This window comes from Melanotaenia boesemani, chromosome 21, assembly GCF_017639745.1.
Source record: "Melanotaenia boesemani isolate fMelBoe1 chromosome 21, fMelBoe1.pri, whole genome shotgun sequence".
NCBI classification, from domain to species: domain Eukaryota; kingdom Metazoa; phylum Chordata; class Actinopteri; order Atheriniformes; family Melanotaeniidae; genus Melanotaenia; species Melanotaenia boesemani.
Genome location: NC_055702.1, coordinates 27,434,998 through 27,455,357, shown reverse-complemented (window position 1 = coordinate 27,455,357; position 20,360 = coordinate 27,434,998). Strand labels below are relative to the sequence as shown.

General features: G+C 42.5%; 1 protein-coding gene across 1 annotated transcript in view; it reads right to left on the bottom strand.

Moving 5' to 3' along the window:
• ca10a (carbonic anhydrase Xa) overlaps positions 1 to 20,360 on the bottom strand; it is a 329,872-nt gene that overhangs the window by 269,413 nt on the left and 40,099 nt on the right. The window lies entirely within an intron of this gene.

Here is a 20,360-nt window from a genome sequence, read left to right as displayed (position 1 = left end):
TAACTACATGACTTCCTGAGAGTTGGAGACATGCATCCTGTAATGGTGTATGAGCTGGAGAAGAAATCCCCAGATTACAGCATGGTGATACAGTAGAATTGAGGTGAGGAAAGGTCTTGGCTCAAAGAGAGAGTTTTGACTGAGAATTACCCACTGAGACTTTGGGATATTGCTTTTTACCCCCTCCTTCCGGTTCATTCACCAAACACAAAAAAGCAGGGTTTAATCGCAGGTCCAGAGGTTGCCCTGCTTGCTTGGCTTTGATGGAAGTTGAGTTGACTGAACTACCCTCTTCTCTCTGCTATCCACTCCCCACAGCCTCGCTGCAGTAACGCTGCAAAGCAGGTTCAATTACAGCGGGGTAGGCTAGCTGGGCACGGTCCAGGAGAGGCTATTTTCCAAAGCTCTGCAGCCACAAATTGAAAAGTTGGGTGGGGTGAGGCAGCAGCGATGTTCCTCTGAAGAAAAACAACTTCCCGTTTCTTAACTTCTTTCTTAATGTGTTAAACACTTTCTCACTTTTTATACTAAATTAACTTGAATGAAGTTCTGTCCTTATTGAAAGGAGCACTTCGCTGCTCCGGCCACATAAGCAGCAGCAACAGAACTTCCAAACCACCACAGGTAGGCTGGCCCCCTGCCCAGAGCTCCTGGCCCCTGGCAAGGAATCCACTTACTCTTCAGCACAAGATCATTTATAAAGTTCAGATACAGTCAGTTTACTAAAAGTTATCCAACTTACAAAACTTTCCGGACACCTGATTGTAAAATCAATGCCATCCAATGTTGCCCCTTTCAGTGGTGAAATCATGACAATAGTAAGTTAAAAGGAGGGCTGAAGGGCAGTTATTGTAATGATCTCCATTTACTGTAATGTTATTTTAAACATGAAGCTGTGTGGGACATGAGGACAGTTACCACGACCTCATGCTCTGGCTGAATTCTTCTGGATACGATGATATCAATGCTAAATCTTTGAATCCAGTGGTGGATAAAGCTTCAGATATCACTCTTATGTCTTCAAGTGTCATTTCTGTTGGTAGAGTTACAGCCAAAATACTGAAAAAATCCTTAAAAAAAATATTCAAAACTTGAAATATTTCATGACAAAATTGTGTAAAGTTCTAATGGTGCCTGAAAACTTTTTCCACCACCGTACAACAGCTTCGAAACTAATTCCACTTCCTACTAGATAACGTGCAGGTTTGTTCTTCTATCCATTTTCAATTCTTACTTTATCTTATACACTTATACAGTCAATATAGAATCACAAGTTAAGCTTCTTTTGGACAATGGGAGGAAGTCATTCCTGCAGGGGGAACATGCAACGTCTCGATTAAAAGCAACCTGATTCTTCCAGGAATCTAACCACCGAGCAGCCCAGCACAGGTCACCGTGTCCGCTCTGCAACCTGATTCTTCCAGGAATCTAACCACCGAGCAGCCTGGCACAGGTCACCGTGTCCGCTCTGCAACCTGATTCACCCAGGAATCTAACCACCGAGCAGCCCGGCACAGGTCACCGTGTCCGCTCTGCAACCTGATTCACCCAGGAATCTAACCACCGAGCAGTCCGCCACAGGTCACCGTGTCCGCTCTGCAACCTGATTCACCCAGGAATCTAACCACCGAGCAGCCCGGCACAGGTCACAGTGTCCGCTCTGCAACCTGATTCACCCAGGAATCTAACCACCGAGCAGTCCGCCACAGGTCACAGTGTCCGCTCTGCAACCTGATTCACCCAGGAATCTAAACACCGAGCGGCCAGCACAGGTCACAGTGTCCGCTCTGCAACCTGATTCACCCAGGAATCTAACCACCGAGCAGCCCGGCACAGGTCACCGTGTCCGCTCTGCAACCTGATTCACCCAGGAATCTAACCACCGAGCAGTCCGCCACAGGTCACAGTGTCCGCTCTGCAACCTGATTCACCCAGGAATCTAACCACCGAGCGGCCAGCACAGGTCACAGTGTCCGCTCTGCAACCTGATTCACCCAGGAATCTAACCACCGAGCGGCCAGCACAGGTCACAGTGTCCGCTCTGCAACCTGATTCACCCAGGAATCTAACCACCGAGCGGCCAGCACAGGTCACCATGTCCGCTCTGCATATTGATTCACACAACTCAATTAATGTACATTTTTATTGTGTTGCATCTTGTGTCCTTTCTATTTATTTATCTTTATTTATTTTGACATGAGAGCTGCTACCTCAGTTACCATGTGTAATGACAATAAAGTGGATTCTGATTCTGATTCATATGTTGTTCATTCAGTGTGACATCAGAATTACTGTAGTGCACAAACATCCACCAGGGGGCAGAAGACAAGTCTCAGTAACAGGAGTTAGAGCAAAGTTTTTACCATGAAGTAGGTCTCAGAAACTGTACGTATCAGATTCGATAAATCAGGTGCTACATGATGTCCGGACTCAGATAGAACCCGCTTCATTTCTCTCTATTTTCACGTTGATGCCTCCATTTTTGAAGTGGGATAAGCAGCTTGAAAACTACAGGAAAGGGCGGAAATGACGCATGTTTTCCAAGAGGGAGCCTTTTTCAGTCAAAAGTAATGCTGCCAAGATTTTCTCTTTTTTTATTTGATTCTAGAAACAGCAGTGTTTCAGTGTTTGTATAGTTATTGTGCACTAAATAAAAAGGGGATTTAAAGATTCTTAAATGATGTTGGTTTGCAAGAAATCATCTTTCCTTTATATCCACTTTCCTTCCAAAAACAGCTGTCTTCACATTTCATATTTTTCATTCAACATAAGAAAAACAAATGCAATTTTATATGATCAATATCCCAAATTAACAGGCAGAACCTAAAGAGACTAAGGAAAGCACCTCTTTAACAGCAGTTAATATAGAAAAGTAATTTGTTTCAATGTGAGTGGAAATGATGGTATCGGGGGAGTTAAACCCCCGCCGTCTGTCTGAAACCAACTGTGCTCCGGATGAAGTCACGCTTGTGTTCAGCAGCTTCCGGGCTCACTGTCACATGCTCCGATATGAAGAGTTGGGATTAGCATTTTATCCAAGGATGCAATAGATTATTTCCTTCTTACTGGTCTTGTGTACCGGCCCATGAAAGATTAAGAGGATACTGACAAAGTTAGCGTATAGGTGGATAAGTCCTTTAGTTAGATGAGGTTTCCACACTGACAGGTGAGCTGTGTCTGCAGTTCTTATTTAGAGCAGGGAAATGTAATTGTTTTAGAGCGCAGTTGTTATGAAACTTCACCGTCTTGTGATATCTATAGCTGTTTGGATCGTCTCCATAGCAACCTTGTTCAAATCTGCATTGCAGTGTTTAGCATTTTAGTTGGTGAAGCATTCTCAAGAAACATCACAAAAAAAGCTTCTCCATTTCACTCACACAGATGGTTTTATTTTTTATTTATTCATCTTGACATGTTTAGGTTTAGGAGTGAAGAGTTATGGTTAGATATACGGTTAGGGTTAAATGACACAGGGTGGAAAACTAAACATGAAGACCTCGGGGTTCCTATCATGTCAAACAGGAAACAACAGCCTTTGGATACTTTCCTGTCTACCAGTCTAACTGTGGACTCTTGCACTTCTGTGTATAAGGGATGTAAACAAATACACAAATAAATGTTTGCTGGTAAACTGATGGCTGAAGGTTGGGTTCCTGCGTATTGGCTCTGCTTTTAAAGGTACAGTGTGTAAGACTTACCAACATCTAGTGGCAAAGATGGGCTTAGAAATTACTTCGAATGTGAAGTACAGTAGTGGGTGTCAGCGCCCAAAATTCTTCCAGACATGAAGATGTTTCCATGTGTGAGTGGATCCAGTGGCCTCAGGTGCACTGCAGGTGACTCAACATTGTGTACATGTGTACTGTCTCCTTCTGTGGTCCTTTAAGGTGTTGCTGATCCAAAACGGTGCAGCTCTTAGCAAACAAAGCTGGTCCTACAGTTTTTAAAACTCAGATGGTTCTCACTGATAGCAAAGTGCAGTGGAAACAAATTTAACAAATGGCATGCCAGTAGTTCATGAAATTATACATATTAAAGGAGAGCTGTGTATCCCCAGAGGATATAATGGGCATGTTTCCGTCCCCACCAACATTAGTTTAACATGCTTTCTTTCTTTCCTCCATTTTGATTGATTTGCTGTGAGTGAGGTAACAGGACATTTTCATTCTGAGTGGGCTATAATTCTTATCATTAGGCTCAATGTAAATGCAGCTAAATGATGCAGGAGACAAAACTAATAAAAAAAAATTGGTTTTTAAAGGAAACCATTTCCTTTTTAAACAACCAACATTCAAAACGAAGCAGAATTACACTAACTGGATTACAAGCTGCAACCAATTACACTGCTCAAAGTGAAAAAGCAGAGAGCTTATGACTGTAATGAGTTATGCAGATCAGATATGCATCACTGACTGAGCTTATTGCCACACTTTGTCTCCTCTTCAGCTTCATCACAAAGCTACACCCAGTTGTTGCTACTGATCTGTGCAGCAGCTACACCCAGCTGCACAGCTTTAACCATACTCTGAGGCGCCGAAAAGGGGGGGGCAAAGGGGAAGGATTCTAGGGGTCCATGACTGACAGGGGCCCAGAAGGGCCCTCAATGTAATTATAATACTAACAGAATTATCTAATACTTAATGATAAACTTACAATCACGCAAACATTTTAGTTACAATGCATTGGTATCACTAAGTTTCTTTGTTTTGGAAACATTTATGAACACCCACCCCCCCCTCTATATTTCCCTTAAATGGTTCAGTCCACCTGCTCCACCAGCTGCAGACTAGAGTGCCTCTAGAGAGAGAGTGGCGCCATCTCCGTTCACTGCAATGGTTCAGTTTTTTCACAGCAATGGCGGCGTATGGAGCCCCTCAAAAGTTCCCGGAAGTTAGCAAAAGCTAAACGACGGTCAATGTATTTCAATGGAGCAGATTGTCGGAGCTACACTTCTTCAAGGTAAGATGTTTTAATAGTCATATTTCCATATCAGTTGTGCATCGAAATCAACTTGACAGGAGTAATTAAACATGTTGACGGATTGTCCCCGTCTAGATTAATATATTTAGAGATTATAAACCGATAAAAGTTTATGCTAGCACACTGATAGCAACAGATGCCACAGGCTGATGAATGTAAATTCTGTTCGTCAATATAAATTGATCCAACGCCGTTTATAGCGAGGTTAATGTGTAGGGAGAGCGATTGTAGTTACATTTTTATTTAATTTTAATGTATTTATAAGGCTGTGGAATTATGGACAAAGATATGAAAATGAATACACAGTATTAGATAGCACAATACTCTTAGTATATATGTTTACAATCTTTGCAACTATAAAACCTAACCTGTTAAATGTAACAAACATGTTAACCTTAAGAACTTAAAAAAATATACATATACAAAATAAGTGGCTGGTTGTACTTGAGTGCATTTGCTGCACTAGACAGCACTCAGCACCCTCCCAGTGTGCAGGATGAGAGCAGAGAAGCAGAGAGATGCTTAAGGGAAGTATATCACTCTTCCCTCGTGCAGCATTGTCCTGAAGAACTTTCAGCAGTTCTGGGGTTGTCTGACGTTAACTGGGATACTGTTCTTCTTCACCTTCCTGGTTTGGCCACTTTTAAGTGTTGTTTCCTGTCTTTTTTTGTACGTTCTGCAGCCTCAACCATATAAATCTCCCTGTGATGTGTTCTCTGTGCTTAATTTAAAAATATTAAACTTCCCAATGATATGGTCTTTGAAAATGTGTAAATGCATTGTTTTAATATGATTACCTCACATATTTTTTTGTTTTTACAGTCCCTGATGGTGGTCAGATGTATCCTGCTGACTTTGGCCATCCATATTTTCCTTCTGTCCCTGAGTGTGTCTCAAACCGCGCACTTACATGAGTGCACTGGAAGGTAGTGAGTAGTGCGCACTAAGCACTACCTTCTGTAGTGCACACTATCGTGGGTAAGTCCTGATCCAAATTGAGCACTAACGTTTTGCACTTACCGGTAGTGACGTACCAGCTTAGCAGCGCCGCTCCGTTAATATACTTTTTTTTTCTTCCAAAATCCAAAATCATGTCAACATACGTGTTTGCATGTCATACTTTTATGCTAAAACAGCTTTTAAATAAGCAAAGATATCTTAACTGAATTAAAGTACTTTACATTATACATTTGTTTTTATTGGTGTTTACACTGATACGTTCACGTCTGCAACAGGAAACCGATTATACTAGAAATCATCATTTAAAATATGAAAAGCAGTAATGAAGACGCTAAAACAGGGATGCAGAAAACATTTTATTTAAAATTTTTATTAAAACATTTCTCTCTTGCCACCTCCCCTTCTCCACAGCAGCGTCCTAGCCCGCAGGTGGTAAATGCCTCAGTGCCACTGCTGGCTCGGTAGTTTGATGCCACAGTGACCTACGGTAAACACAGAATGGAAGTTTATATAAAAGCAAACATTATTTTGTACTTTATGGGTACTTTGTACATCACTTTAGATAAGCGTCTGCAATCAGCGATGGCTTCGTCAGCGGTACCATGGAAACGGGCCGGTTCTCTAACCAGCGGTGTTTCCTAATCAGTTTTCAGATCAAGGACCATTTCGTTTACGCCAGAGACCCCGCAGTGCTTAATTTGGAGGTTCAGCAATCATGAATAAACATACGGAACCTATAGCATTAATCATTTTTAACACTTTTAGCCCATCTAGATCCGCGAAATCGACTATAAAACTGCTAACATTTACGTTGCTAACTCTACTGCAGCCTCCAACAAATGATCAGATCCATAACTGTCATCGGGGATAGAAGAGATAAGAAACATGCTGCAGTTTATATTAGAATTATGATCAAATAACTTCATACTTACAACAGTAGAAAACAGCCTCCGCCTGCATCGGTACCGCTGAGTCGGTGGCTGCAAGCTCTGAAAAACTGGTTGAAAGTCCCTCCCCTTCCGCTACGTCAGCAAGATGGCGTCCGTTTAGTGCGTGTAGTGTCCATCGTTTCGCACTAGATTTTTGGCTGAGTTTAGGGCAGCATCCGGGTACTTTCAGTGCACTGAGCTTTTACTGAAATTTCTGTGTCAGCGCACTAAGCACTTAAATGTAGTGTTCGAAGTATAGAAGTGCGCGGTTTGGGACACACCCCCTGTCTTTGGGGAAGCCATACATACGCACGCCTTTCTCTGAGCGATTGGAGCATCCCCATGCAGCACAGCATACCATGGTGAAGACTGTATTCAAGGATAGCAGAGAAAAGAAATGGCTAGACATGCTGATTTAGTCGAGTTTTATGCTATTGTAAAGGAATTCTTTTAGGTATTAAATGCATTTGGAAAACAAAGGGTGTTTGTCTGATTTATTATGTAAATGTAGGGAGTAAGTCTTGGGATAGTTAACAAATAGTGATAGAAAGCCATGTATTTTCCATGAATTGAAATCAAAATTTTATTTATTTGCCATGGATTTTCTGTAAGAACACATTATATTGTGAGTCAGTCTGCCTCAGTCAAAATAAGTCTTAAGACTTAAAAGCAATTCACACAAGTAGATACTAATAAGTAAGAATAGATAACCCATTTATTTGAAATTAATTGGGATCTAAATTTTATTTATTGGATATAGATTTCCTGTAAGAACAGTTATCATTATGCTGTGAGCCTAGATTTATTGTGTAGTCAATTGGTAAATCATTGTCGTCACCTGTTGGTATGCCTCAGTCAAGTCTGAAAGATAAAGTTAAAAAAACAGAAAATATTACGATTTACATTGCTGTTGATGTCATACAGGTTTAGTTAACTTAACATGATTCATATCAATGAACACAACTATAAAAATATTGCAAAGCAAAGCCTTCATTGATCATTATTTACCAATTATCGTAGTTTTCTTATTATTTTGTATTGGCCGCCAAGCACTTCCTGGAACTTTTGGAGGCTACATGGACCACGTGATCGGCAAGCGTTTTGAGCTTCCGGTGGCGCCACTCTCTCTCTAGAGGCACACTACTGCAGACAAACAACAAGTGGATGCTAAGACAGCGGGATGCCTCAAAAATTGGGAAATTTAAAAAGAAAAGAAAAAAGCTGAGACTGGAGAGAGAACAGAGGGGTGGACAGTACGTCACCCAGTTCTTTCAGAGGCGAGGTGGTCGGTTAGTTCGTCTGATGGAAAGTTGTGGAACATCAGCTTGTTGTCTCTTCTAAACTTTGACCATATAAGACAGAACAGACACGAGAGCAGCCGAAGCAGATGTTGCCAGAACCCCCTCCCCCCTCGAACACGCCCCCCTCCCCCCTCGAACACGCCCCCCCCCTCCCCGCCCCACCTGAACATGTCCAGGTGACCGTGAGGAAGGAGGTGAGCAGCCGAGTGTTGGATTAATAGATTGTTGTGGAGAAAAAAACATTATATAATAGAAAACAATGGTTCTGAATTATTAATAGTAAATAAAAATAGTTTGTATTTATTTTAGACTGATGTGAATGGTTCTCAGCTGTCTCTGTAACGTAGGTCAGGTCAGTAGTTTGGACTCATCCTCCTGCTTTGCAGTAGGAACATTTCTAGTGCAGCAGACTGGGTGACTGCTTTCAATCCTACCAGAGAAATATTTACATTTTCTAGATATCAGAAGATTAACTAGCAACAACCATATAGCATCATATATGTTTCCCCACTAATCTAAAGCTTCACCTGTGAGTCTACAGATCTGGAGATAAATTAGACTTCATGTGTTGCTACATGAGGGAGACGATGATGTGGAGGATTGGTTTTCCACGTTGGGCTCTTGGTGAAAAACACTGAGCAAGGACAGTGATGGTTAATGAGACTGCAAGCATGACTCAGCAATAGTGTACCTTTACCTCTCCTTGATATCTTATTACACAAAGTTCTACCTTTTAAAATGTGATTATTTCATTTTAAAGACGCTCCCAGCCGTTGTTTGGCTGTAAATCTCCACAGTGGTTTGCTTGTTTGCTTTACATTCAGTTCATATAAAAGAATAAACCAGGTGAGGTCCTAGTTTCTGTTTCTTAGCCCACCTCATTTATTTTACCATTTGCTTCTGATTTAATGATGATAACACTCGCAATACAATAAATCATAACAAATGAGTGGCCATTTTGTTTTTGATGGTGTTTTAGCTGAGATTTGATTTGTTTCTCCACAGATTATAAATGCATTTCATTTTCATGGAAGAGGTTATTTTGTATTTAAATTTTGTATTTGTAATTTGTTTTGTAATTATGAGATAATTGTTTAAGTAATTGTTTAACTATTTAAAAAAAAACAGATGGGTTTTTAAATATGATGCATCCGTCTTGCAGCAATAAACTGAATCTAAATTAACTTAATTGTATTTTTAGTGCTTCCCCTACCAAGTAGCCTGTCATGTTTTTCTTTTCATTTCTTTTAATTGCATTTCTTTTAATGCTATTTTGATGGTCAAAATGGCATTAAAATTACTAACTGGATGTATAACACTATCAAAATTTTCAGATGGGTGGGGAGTGTGGGGGGGGCACTTCAGTTTCTTTTCATGGGGCCCAAAATCTCTAGCAGCGCCCGTGACCATACTTAACAGAGAATATATTGCTGCAACAGACTCTTTTCATCATGTTTTATGAGATAAAGCCTCAGCAGTAAGAAAACTAATGAGCGGACAGCGTTGGTTGCGTGGTTGTGTATGGGTGTGTGTATTACTGGTACTCGTAAGTAAGAGCCTTTGGGACTCAGGCTTTTATAAGTAATATAGAGGAATTTTGGAGGCCTGCGGACACAATCCTCTTACAAGTTCCTGACTAGCATACAGATGTAGTTCTTTCTCATCTTACTCTGAGCATGCACTGTGAACGAGTCTATAAAAACACAGCTGAAGAGAAGAAAATGGCCTTTTCAGTCTAATTAGAGCGAATGTGAGGCAGTTTTATTTCCATCTGTTTGAGAGAAATGGCCACTGAGATACTGCAATGATAATTTCTATGGGGTGAATTGTAACCCTGATGATCCCTGTGGGGAAGCAGAGCTGTTCCAGCCACTGAACTGCAGCAACAATTACAACCACGCACAATACCAGGAAAAAATAAAAGACAAAGATGTTGTAAATGAGACAGACGGAGTTAAAATTAGAGAGTGATAAATATAGTAAATATAATAGAAAATGAGATAACAGCAGTATTTTTATTTTCTTAACATTTTCAAATGGAAAACTGTAGATTTGTCCACATATTTGTGTTTTATTTAATAGATTTATTTTTCCAATATTGCTTTTTTTACCGTACAAATCTACGTCTGTTTGAACTAAATTTACTAAAAAAAATAAATAACTCAGATAGTGCCTCATTTAATATTTGTGTTTAAATTCATTATTTAAAGTAAATAATATTTGATAATTTGAACTATGTCATGGGTTTGCTATCATCTTCCATTTTCACGTGTTTTCAACAGCATTAGTCTGTCTGCCTGTCTGTCTGTTTGTCTGTCTGTTTCTCTGTCTGCCTGTCTGTTTGTCTGTTTCTGTCTGCCTCTTTCTGTCAGACTGTTTCTCTGTCTGTCTGCCTTTTTCTCTGTCTTTCTGTCTGTTTCTCTGTCTCTCTGCCTGTTTCTCAGTCTACCTGCCTGTTTCTATGTCTGCCTGTCTGTTTGTCTGTCTGTCTGTTGCTGTCTACCTGTTTCTCTGTCTGACTGTTTGTCTATTTCTCTGTCTGTCTGCCTGTTTCTTTGTCTGCCTGCCTGTTTCTCTGTCTGACTGTCTGTTTCTCTATCTGCCTGTCTGTTTCTCTGTCTGTCTATTTCTCTGTCTGTCTGCCTGTTTCTCTGTCTGCCTACCTGTTTCTCCATCTGCCTGCCTATTTCTCTTTCTGTCTGCTTCTCTGTCTGTCTACCTGTTTCTCTGTCTGCCTGTCTGTTTCTTTGTCTGTCTATTCCTCTGTCTGTCTGCCTGTTTCTCTGTCCGTCTGCCTGTTTCTCTGTCTGACTGTCTGTTTCTCTGTCTGCCTGCCTGTTTCTCCGTCTGCCTGTCTATTTCTCTTTCTGTCTGCTTCTCTGTCTGTCCACCTGTTTCTCTGTCTCTCTGCCTGTTTCACTGTCCGCCTGCCTGTTTCTTTGTCTGTTTGCCTGTTTCTCTCTCTGTTTCTGTCTGCCTGTTTCTATGTCTGCCTGTCTGTTTGTCTGTCTGTCTGTTGCTGTCTACCTGTTTCTCTGTCTGACTGTTTGTCTATTTCTCTGTCTGTCTGCCTGTTTCTCTGTCTGCCTGCCTGTTTCTCTGTCTGACTGTCTGTTTCTCTGTCTGCCTGTCTGTTTTTCTGTCTATTTCTCTGTCTGTCTGCCTGTTTCTCAGTCTACCTGCCTGTTTCTCTGTCTGTTTGCCTGTTTCTCTCTCTGTTTCTGTCTGCCTGTTACTATGTCTGCCTGTCTGTTTGTCTGTCTGTCTGTTGCTGTATACCTGTTTCTCTGTCTGACTGCTTGTCTATTTCTCTGTCTGTCTGCCTGTTTCTTTGTCTGCCTGCCTGTTTCTCTGTCTGACTGTCTGTTTCTCTGTCTGCCTGTCTGTTTCTCTGTCTGTCTATTTCTCTGTCTGTCTGCCTGTTTCTCTGTCTGCCTGCCTGTCTGTTTCTCTGTCTGCCTGTCTGTTTGTCTGTTTCTGTCTGCCTCCATCTGCCTGCCTATTTCTCTTTCTGTCTGCTTCTCTGTCTGTCTGCCTGTTTCTCTGTCTGCCTGTCTGTTTCTCTGTCTGTCTATTTCTCTGTCTGTCTGCCTGTTTCTCTGTCTGCCTGCCTGTTTCTCTGTCTGACTGTCTGTTTCTCTGTCTGCCTGTCTGTTTCTCTGTCTGTCTATTTCTCTGTCTGTCTATTTCTCTGTCTGTCCGCCTGTTTCTCTGTCTGCCTTCCTGTTTCTCTGTCTGACTATCTGTTTCTCTGTCTGTCTGCCTGTTTCTCTGTCTGTCTGCCTGTTTCTCTGTCTGACTGTCTGTTTCTCTGTCTGCCTGCCTGTTTCTCCATCTGCCTGTCTATTTCTCTTTCTGTTTGTTTCTCTTTCTGTCTGCCTGTTTCTCTGTCTGCCTGTCTGTTTCTCTGTCTCTCTGCCTGTTTCTCTGTCTGCCTGCCGGTTTCTCCGTGTGCCTGTCTATTTCTCTTTCTGTCTGCCTGTTTCTCTGTCTGCCTGTCTGTTTGTCTTTCTGTATGTGTCTGTCTGCCTGTTTCTGTCTGACTATTTCTCTGTATGTTTCCCTATATGTATGTCTTTTTCTCTGTCTTCCTGTCTGTTTCTCTTTCTGTCTGCCTGTTTCTTTGTCTACCTGTCTTTTTGTCTGTCTGACTGTTTCTCTGTCTGTTTCTATGTCTGTCTGCCTGTTTCTTTGTCTGTTTATCTGTCTGTCTGCCTGTTTCTCTGTCTGCCTGCCTGTTTCTCTGTCTGACTGTCTGTTTGTCTGTTTCTGTCTGCCTCTTTCTGTCAGACAGTTTCTCTGTCTGTTTCTCTGTCTGTCTGCCTTTTTCTCTGTCTCCCTGTCTGTTTCTCTGTCTCTCTGCCTGTTTCTTTGTCTGCCTGCCTGTTTCTCTGTCTGCCTGTCTGTTTGTCTTTCTGTCTGTGTCTGTCTGCCTGTTTCTGTCTGACTATTTCTCTGTATGTGTCCCTATATGTATGTCTTTCTTCCTGTCTGTTTCTCTTTCTGTCTGCCTGTTTCTTTGTCTGCCTGTCTGTTTCTGTCTGCCTCTTTCTGTCAGACATTTTCTCTGTCTGTCTGCCTTTTTCTCTGTCTTCCTGTCTGTTTCTCTGTCTGCCTGCCTGTTTCTCTGTCTGTTTGCCTGTTTCTCTCTCTGTTTCTGTCTGCCTGTTACTATGTCTGCCTGTCTGTTTGTCTGTCTGTCTGTTGCTGTATACCTGTTTCTCTGTCTGACTGCTTGTCTATTTCTCTGTCTGTCTGCCTGTTTCTTTGTCTGCCTGCCTGTTTCTCTGTCTGACTGTCTGTTTCTCTGTCTGCCTGTCTGTTTCTCTGTCTGTCTATTTCTCTGTCTGTCTGCCTGTTTCTCTGTCTGCCTGCCTGTCTGTTTCTCGGTCTGCCTGTCTGTTTGTCTGTTTCTGTCTGCCTCCATCTGCCTGCCTATTTCTCTTTCTGTCTGCTTCTCTGTCTGTCTGCCTGTTTCTCTGTCTGCCTGTCTGTTTCTCTGTCTGTCTATTTCTCTGTCTGTCTGCCTGTTTCTCTGTCTGCCTGCCTGTTTCTCTGTCTGACTGTCTGTTTCTCTGTCTGCCTGTCTGTTTCTCTGTCTGTCTATTTCTCTGTCTGTCTATTTCTCTGTCTGTCCGCCTGTTTCTCTGTCTGCCTTCCTGTTTCTCTGTCTGACTATCTGTTTCTCTGTCTGTCTGCCTGTTTCTCTGTCTGTCTGCCTGTTTCTCTGTCTGACTGTCTGTTTCTCTGTCTGCCTGCCTGTTTCTCCATCTGCCTGTCTATTTCTCTTTCTGTTTGTTTCTCTTTCTGTCTGCCTGTTTCTCTGTCTGCCTGTCTGTTTCTCTGTCTCTCTGCCTGTTTCTCTGTCTGCCTGCCGGTTTCTCCGTGTGCCTGTCTATTTCTCTTTCTGTCTGCCTGTTTCTCTGTCTGCCTGTCTGTTTGTCTTTCTGTATGTGTCTGTCTGCCTGTTTCTGTCTGACTATTTCTCTGTATGTTTCCCTATATGTATGTCTTTTTCTCTGTCTTCCTGTCTGTTTCTCTTTCTGTCTGCCTGTTTCTTTGTCTACCTGTCTTTTTGTCTGTCTGACTGTTTCTCTGTCTGTTTCTATGTCTGTCTGCCTGTTTCTTTGTCTGTTTATCTGTCTGTCTGCCTGTTTCTCTGTCTGCCTGCCTGTTTCTCTGTCTGACTGTCTGTTTGTCTGTTTCTGTCTGCCTCTTTCTGTCAGACAGTTTCTCTGTCTGTTTCTCTGTCTGTCTGCCTTTTTCTCTGTCTCTCTGCCTGTTTCTTTGTCTGCCTGCCTGTTTCTCTGTCTGCCTGTCTGTTTGTCTTTCTGTCTGTGTCTGTCTGCCTGTTTCTGTCTGACTATTTCTCTGTATGTGTCCCTATATGTATGTCTTTCTTCCTGTCTGTTTCTCTTTCTGTCTGCCTGTTTCTTTGTCTGCCTGTCTGTTACTGTCTGCCTCTTTCTGTCAGACATTTTCTCTGTATGTTTCCCTATATGTATGTCTTTTTCTCTGTCTGACTGTCTGTTTGTCTGTTTCTGTCTGCCTCTTTCTGTCAGACAGTTTCTCTGTCTGTTTCTCTGTCTGTCTGCCTTTTTCTCTGTCTTCCTGTCTGTTTCTCTGTCTGCCTGCCTGTTTCTCTGTCTGACTGTCTGTTTCTCTGTCTGCCTGCCGGTTTCTCCGTGTGCCTGTCTGTTTCTCTTTCTGTTTGTTTCTCTTTCTGTCTGCCTGTTTCTCTGTCTGCCTGTCTGTTTCTCTGTCTCTCTGCCTGTTTCTCTGTCTGCCTGCCGGTTTCTCCGTGTGCCTGTCTATTTCTCTTTCTGTCTGCCTGTTTCTCTGTCTGCCTGTCTGTTTGTCTTTCTGTATGTGTCTGTCTGCCTGTTTCTGTCTGACTATTTCTCTGTATGTTTCCCTATATGTATGTCTGCCTGTTTCTTTGTCTGTTTATCTGTCTGTCTGCCTGTTTCTCTGTCTGCCTGCCTGTTTCTCTGTCTGACTGTCTGTTTGTCTGTTTCTGTCTGCCTCTTTCTGTCAGACAGTTTCTCTGTCTGTTTCTCTGTCTGTCTGCCTTTTTCTCTGTCTCCCTGTCTGTTTCTCTGTCTCTCTGCCTGTTTCTTTGTCTGCCTGCCTGTTTCTCTGTCTGCCTGTCTGTTTGTCTTTCTGTCTGTGTCTGTCTGCCTGTTTCTGTCTGACTATTTCTCTGTATGTGTCCCTATATGTATGTCTTTCTTACTGTCTGTTTCTCTTTCTGTCTGCCTGTTTCTTTGTCTGCCTGTCTGTTTCTGTCTGCCTCTTTCTGTCAGACATTTTCTCTCTCTGTCTGCCTTTTTCTCTGTCTGCCTGTCTGTTTCTCTGTCTCTCTGCCTGTTTCTCTGTCTGCCTGCCGGTTTCTCCGTGTGCCTGTCTATTTCTCTTTCTGTCTGCCTGTTTCTCTGTCTGCCTGTCTGTTTGTCTTTCTGTATGTGTCTGTCTGCCTGTTTCTGTCTGACTATTTCTCTGTATGTTTCCCTATATGTATGTCTTTTTCTCTGTCTTCCTGTCTGTTTCTCTTTCTGTCTGCCTGTTTCTTTGTCTGCCTGTCTTTTTGTCTGTCTGACTGTTTCTCTGTCTGTTTCTATGTCTGTCTGCCTGTTTCTTTGTCTGTTTATCTGTCTGTCTGCCTGTTTCTCTGTCTGCCTGCCTGTTTCTCTGTCTGACTGTCTGTTTGTCTGTTTCTGTCTGCCTCTTTCTGTCAGACAGTTTCTCTGTCTGTTTCTCTGTCTGTCTGACTTTTTCTCTGTCTCCCTGTCCGTTTCTCTGTCTCTCTGCCTGTTTCTTTGTCTGCCTGCCTGTTTCTCTGTCTGCCTGTCTGTTTGTCTTTCTGTCTGTGTCTGTCTGCCTGTTTCTGTCTGACTATTTCTCTGTATGTGTCCCTATATGTATGTCTTTCTTACTGTCTGTTTCTCTTTCTGTCTGCCTGTTTCTTTGTCTGCCTGTCTGTTTCTGTCTGCCTCTTTCTGTCAGACATTTTCTCTGTCTGTCTGCCTTTTTCTCTGTCTTCCTGTCTGTTTCTCTGTCTGCCTGCCTGTTTCTCTGTCTGACTGTCTGTTTCTCTGTCTGCCTGCCGGTTTCTCCGTGTGCCTGTCTGTTTCTCTTTCTGTTTTTTTCTCTTTCTGTCTGCCTGTTTCTCTGTCTGCCTGTCTGTTTCTCTGTCTCTCTGCCTGTTTCTCTGTCTGCCTGCCGGTTTCTCCGTGTGCCTGTCTGTTTCTCTTTCTGTTTGTTTCTCTTTCTGTCTGCCTGTTTCTCTGTCTACCTGTCTGTTTCTCTTTCTGTCTGCCTGTTTCTCTGTCTGCCTGTCTGTTTTTCTGTATGTGTGTTTCTGTTTGACTGTTTCTCTGTCTGTTTCTCTGTCTGTCTGCGTGTTTCTCTGTCTGCTTGTCTGTTTCTCTTTCTGTCTGTTTCTCTTTCTGTCTGCCTGTTTCTCTGTCTGCCTGTCTGTTTTTCTGTATGTGTGTTTCTGTCTGACTGTTTCTCTGTCTGTTTCTCTGTCTGTCTGTCTGTTTCTCTGTCTGCCTGCCTGTTTCTCAGTCTGACTGCCTGTTTCTCTGTATGCCTGCCTTTTTCTCTGTCTGCCTGTCTGTTTCTCTCTCTGTTTCTGCCTGCCTTTTTCTCTGTCTACCTGTATGTTTCTCTGTCTGTCTGTTTCTCTCTCTGTTTCTCTGACTGTCTATTTCTCTGTCTGCCTGCCTGTTTCTCTGTCCGCCTGTCTGTTTGTCTGTCTGTCTGTTTCTGTCTGCCTGTTTCTCTATCTTACTGTTTGTCTGTTTCTCTTTCTGTCTGCATGTTTCTCTGTCCAACTTTTTCTCTGTCTGCCTGTTTCTCTGTCTGTTTGTCTGTGTGCCTGTTTCTCTCTCTGTTTCTCTGTCTGTCTGCCTGTTTCTCTGTTTGTCTGTCTGTCTGTTTCTCTCTCTGTCTGACTGTCTGTTTCTCTGTCTGCCTGTCTGTTTCTCTGTTTGCCTGTCTGTTTGTCTGTCTGTCTGTTTCTGTCTGCCTGTTTCTCTATCTGACTGTTTGTCTGTTTCTCTCTCTGTCTGACTGCCTTTTTCTCTGTCTGCCTGCCTGTTTATATGTCTGCCTGTCTGTTTGTCTGTCTGTCTGTTTCTGTCTGCCTCTTTCTCTGTCTCATTGTTTCTCTTTTTGTCTGTTTCTCTGTCTGTCTGTCTTTTTATCTGTCTGTCTGTCTGTCTTACTGTTTCTCTGCTGCATGTTTCTCTGTCTGCCTGTTTCTCTCTCTGTTTCTCTGTCCGCCTGTTTCTGTCTGCCTGTCTGTTTGTCTTTCTGTTTCTGTCTGCCTGTTTCTCTGTCTGACTGTCTGTTTCTCTGTCTGTCTGTTTCTCTGTCTGTCTGCCTGTTTCTCTGCCTGCCTTTTTCTCTGTCTCACTGTTTGTCTGTTTCTCTGTCTGACTGTCTGTTTCTCTGTCTGACTGTCTGTTTCTCTGTCTGTCTGTTTCTCTGTCTGTCTGCCTGTTTCTCTGCCTGCCTGTTTCTCTGTCTGCCTGTTTGTTAGCAACATAAAAGAAGTTTTTTAACAGATTTTGATGACACTTTTCTCAGAAATGGAATATAGGAACTAGTGATTAGATTTGGGGGTGATCTGGATCATCACCTGGATCCAGGAATTTTTTAACTTATTTTGTACTGTGGTAAAATAATTGCCTAAAAAATAATGACTACAATCACTGGCAAAGAAAAAAAGGTTTGATGGTGGACTGCACTTAATTACATTTAAAACAAACAAAAAAAACTCATCTAGCCACTTTACCAGCTCCACCTTTCCATGCATGTTTGGTTAATTGGGCACTAAATTCTCCCAGGAGTGAGAGAGGGTTGTTTGTCTCTCCATGTTGGCCCTGCCATGGACTGGTGACCAGCTGGGATTGGCTCCAGCTTCCTCTTGACCCTTAATAGGACTAAGTAGTGTAGATAGTGGATGGACAAGGGTTAACACGAATTTCTAATCAGCCAATCACATGGCAGCATCTAGTCACGTAGACATGGTGAGGACAACTTACTGAAATTTAAACTGAGCATCAGAATGAAGAAGAAAAACTTTGAACGTGGCATGGTTGTTGGTCTGAGTCCAGTAAGCACTGGTTCCAACCAAGGTCTGCAGAACAGCATCTCTGAACACGCAACACGTCCAGCCGGGAAGCAGATGGACTACAGCAGCAGAAGACACACCCGGTGCCTCCTGTCAGCTAAGAACAGGAAACTGAGGCTACAATTCACACACACTCACCAACACTGGACAATAGAAGATGGAGAAACGTTGCTGGTCTGATGAGTCTCCATTTCAGCTCCACATTCAGATGCTCGGCTCAGAATCTGCTGGAAACATCATGAAAACATGGATCCATCCTGCCTTGGATCAACGCTTCAGCCTGCTGCTGGTGTAATGGTGGGGGGAGATTTTCTTGGTCCACTTTGGGCCCCTTATTACCAACGTGGTCTGGTTTAACCAGCACAGCCTACCTGAGTATTGTTGCTGACCATGTCCATCCCTTTATGACCACAGTGGAGCATCTTCTGATGCTACTTCCAGCAGGATAATGCACCATGTCACAAAGCTCAGATCATCTCCACCTGCTTTCTAGAAGATGATGATGAGTTCACTGGACTCCAACGGCCTCCACAGCCACCAGATCTCACCTTTGGGATGTGATGGAATCTATTTCACCAAAAATTAAAACCATTCTGAAGGACAAAGAGTTCCGACCCTGTACTACAAGTGGGACCTGATAACGTGGACGGGGAGTTTATGTCTAACATACAAGGCAACTGTGATTGACTATTTAATAAAGAATGAGTCTTGATCCAGTCCTGCAGACTGCTGTCATGGCAGACAACAGATAGCAAAAGACCGTGTTCCATTCTCACGCTGTCTTTTGGCCTAAAACACACTTCTTGACATCAGCAAAAAGAAAACGCCTCCAAGCTATAAAAGGAACTGCAGACAAGATGCTGCAGGAGGTGAGATGGAGGAGGAAGTCCTAATGGGTCCTTGTTTTCAGGCTCCTGGAGACTGTTCCATGTTTAAAATTGTTGGGAGATCATTTTTGCTCACTGTGTTCTTGTTTTTAGGACATTTTCTGACAGGTGGCCGGTTTATTTCTGATGCTCACTGGCAGAAAACAGCAGCCTAACTGTACAAATGTTTCATTTTCACATGTTCAGAGATGAAACTGTGAAAGCTATTTAACTGGACCTCATCCCAGTTAATGTGAATGAGAGGCGAGCAGAGCAAGTGACATGCAGATACACATCTAAAAATAAACATTATTTCAATAGTGAATTTTGTAAGGTGCTGCTGTGAAAATGCTTTCCCCGACCGAAGACTCAGCATTGGACACGATTAGCCGTCTGATGACAGACGAGTGTGTGAATGGGAGCAGCTTTATTAGGAAGATCGCCGCTACATTCAAAACCAAGCAAAGACGTGACAATAGCTTCAGATTCCACATCCAAAACAGAAAGATGTCCCTTGCAGACACTATTAGTATAAATTTTAAACCAGCAGCAGACACAAGTCGTATACTGGGATCAAGGTTGAGCTCTGTTCATGAATAGAATACTTTTGCTATGTCACCCAGCTCTGATACGCATACATGAAAAAATGTTGAGTAATTTGTTATAAACAATGGTTTTTAAAAGTCAAGTTCTGGTCAGACTAACATACTGTTGACAGGTAAGCTCTCTGCTTCCTGTCACCAAAGGCCACCCATGACGAGGAGCAACACTTTTTTCAGAGAGCCTCCAAAAGCAGCTTTTGCTTTACCTTTTTTACCACGATGATGGAGTTAGCATCCAACTGCCATCTTCCATAACACTATTATGTTAAAATCAATATTAAATGAAGTCTTGTTCCTTTTAGAGGCAGCAGAAAAACAAATAAAAACTGCAGACCAATTCAGTTTTATTAATAATGTTAGGGGAATTGATCAGAGTAACAGATCATCTGGCTGCTCACTTATTCTAATAGGTTTACTTAATTTAACAGTTAATTAAACACACCTAACTTAAATTTGACTTTTACTCGCCACATATATGTTTTGAGTAGAAATGAAATGTAATGTGTAAATGTGGCCGTCTGTAGTGCTGTGACACCTCGACTGCCGTCGGCTTCATGTCTGACTGAGTGACGGGTTGCTGAAGCTGCCGATCTGCTCAGCGAACAGAGAACAGAGACGGTGCTGAGGTGTGGATGTGCTACATGTAACTGTTATATGTAACAAGTTATTAGTGAGCTGAAAAACAAGGTCTTATTTCTCTGATTTACAGCTTTACTGAGCTACACATTCCTGAAGACTCGACCCTTGAAAATACCTGCAGACCGGGGGCAAAATGGCAGCTTTGGTCCCTTTAAACCTGAGAAAAATATTAAAAAAGAGGCCCACATATTACTGAAGACAAAGTGGAAGAGGAAGGTAAAATCCCAACATGACAAAACACATCGGATGAGCCCCAGAGAGCCTCGGCTCAATTCTACCCTGGCTAGAAGAACTGAACTTGAGCTCATCAGTGGTATTTTACTTGCGGCAGGGTCTGTCACAACATTAGTCCTTCTGGTTTCCTAAAGTGCCAAAGGATCCTGTAGTTAGAGGATGTTGGCCCACCTTCCTAATCCAAACGCCGCACCTTTTTATATCCA